The sequence below is a fragment of the Cicer arietinum genome, chromosome 5 (assembly GCF_000331145.2).
Source record: "Cicer arietinum cultivar CDC Frontier isolate Library 1 chromosome 5, Cicar.CDCFrontier_v2.0, whole genome shotgun sequence".
Classification (NCBI taxonomy): Eukaryota; Viridiplantae; Streptophyta; class Magnoliopsida; order Fabales; family Fabaceae; genus Cicer; species Cicer arietinum.
In genome coordinates, this window is record NC_021164.2 from 53,844,222 (window position 1) to 53,846,653 (window position 2,432).

Consider the following 2,432-nt stretch of genomic DNA (forward strand, 5'->3'; position numbering starts at 1 on the left):
ACTCAAGCGGTAGTAGTAAGGTAGGCTTGTTTTTTATCTTCTTTGCTTCTGCTTGGTTCAAGAATTCATAAGCTTCTAAAATTAGTATACATGACAAAAATCAATCTGAAGTTTTGTAATTATAGTTAAAAGTTAAATGAATTTAATCAAAGTTAAAAGTTTTGTAATAATAGACTTATTTCATGTTTCAACTGTTTATATCTGTTTAGTACAAATATCTTACCGTTCTTATATCGATCGGCGCATAGTAAATCAGCACCATGATGAATTGTGCCATTGTTCTGTCTGCAACTCATGACAGGGACAGGGAACAAACCATCGGTAAAACCGGTGACATATTCACAATGCCTGTTACATATAAGGTTACACACTTACATCGATGTTCTTTAACCTACTTTTGCTTATATTTGATATCTGAGTAGTAATTTGTATCATGATAGTCATTTGAACCTCTACTAAACCTATTTGTTATCAGCACAGGAATCCACACACTTTGTATTGCAAAAATATAACAAACAAAACCCAAGAATGTGTACAGGTGGCTTCTAAGATGGTGGAGCAGTTAAGTCCCTCACAATTGATGCATTTAAGTCACAATTGAGATATATCCTTTTGTCCAATTTATAAATTATGTCCAATAGGAAATATATTATGATTGACAAGGAGATAACTTTCACATCTCAAAACAACATTTTATATACAATACATATTCACCCCAAATGAAAGTATTTTATATTAAACAGACAATTATGAACCTGAAGAATCAACCATTTGCTGACCATCAACAATGACAATATGTACCTTCTTGTTCATTGGATTTACTTCCACCACTCTATATGAAATATCATAATAATCTAGAAACGCTATATAAAAAGCTCAATGCAAAATTCAATGGTTTGATCTAGTGGTAAAAAGATAGGTATTGGGTTTGACATGTTGCGGGTTTGATCTCCGCTTGTCCTATTAAAGGGAGGCAAATGTCGTCGTAAGGTTGGACTAGTGCACCAAATTCTAGATGTGTATACCTTTGATACATTGGTTGATGCTTTTTATTAGGAAAGAAAAGTGAAAAAAGCTAAAATTGTGGTCGCAGTGACGTTAGAAATGACATAAAACTGGATGTTGTTACATATAACACTTTAATGGATGGATATTGTTTGATAAATGAAGTGAACACAGGCAATAATATATTCAACATAATGGTCCAAAGGGAAATGACTCCTGACATTCAAAGCTATAGTATCATGATTAATGGATTTTGTAATATTAAAATGGTGGACGAAGCTGTGAATCTCTTTGAAGAAATGCAATGTAAAAAATTCATTCTTGATGTGGTAACTTAGAATTCTCTTATTGATGGTTTGTGCAAATTTGGGAGAATCTCACATGCTTTGGAGCTTGTGGATGAGATGCATGATATAGTTCAACCACCTAATATACTCACTTACATGTGGAGTAAACGTGCCTTTATCTTTTATTGCAATATAATCACTACATATCCACTTGATGATTTCACACATGTATCCTTGTGGTTCTGTCATAAACTGAACAATACATGAATTGGTTCACACATCACACTAAATTATACATATCTGTGGAAAGATACATGCGCGATCCACGTTTGCAACCTTCAACATATCCTGATGTTCACTCTATGCCTCAACCAATCCCACAACAAAATATCATGCACCAAACACGGTCTTTCTCATCACCACAATATTTTCATGAAGCTGCAGATATACCGACTCAATACTACGTTCCTTCAGTGCCAGTGCCAACAATACCCTCTCCCATTAATCCGACCGAGAGCGGAATTTTCTATAATTTGTTTGGTACTCATTGCACAACTCCTGAGTCGGCTTTTGCGGCTTTTGATTCTATGTATAATGTCGAAACTCAAAATTATACGGAAGTAGGTGGTAGTGGTTCTAATTCACAAACAGATTACAACGAGGATCAACCACAACAACTTCAAGTTGTTCAGAGAGCTAGACGAGTTCGACGACCGCGTAGATGTGGAACTGGAGGTCATTTAGATGACAATAATTAATTTTCTTTGATGTAATTTTTTATTTGTAGTATTTTTTCTTTTTTTTAATGTATATTTCTTTTAATTTAATGTAATTTTATTTTATTAATAGAATTTTCTTTTTATTATTATTATTGTTTTTTTATTATAATAATTATTAAAAGTTATATAATAATATTAAATTAATTATTTTAATTATTTATAACAATAATTTGTATTTTTTAATGTTATAATTATTTTTAAAATATTTAATAATAATAAATATAATATATCTAATAATAAATAACAAAATTCAACAATAAAAGAATATATAATATTAAAATAAAAGTATTTTTATTTTATTAAATAGTAAAAGTATTTTTATTTTATTATTATTATTAAAATTATTATTATTATTATTATT

At 30.3% G+C, this 2,432-nt stretch overlaps 1 long non-coding RNA gene across 1 annotated transcript; it reads left to right on the forward strand.

The window, feature by feature from the left end:
- The first annotated feature begins 7 nt into the window (after nucleotides 1-7).
- LOC105851981 (uncharacterized) lies at nucleotides 8-1,515 on the forward strand. The gene is made up of 2 exons (XR_012162969.1): nucleotides 8-362; nucleotides 481-1,515. It is a non-coding gene; the product is annotated as an uncharacterized lncRNA (long non-coding RNA).
- The last annotated feature ends 917 nt before the right edge of the window (nucleotides 1,516-2,432 follow it).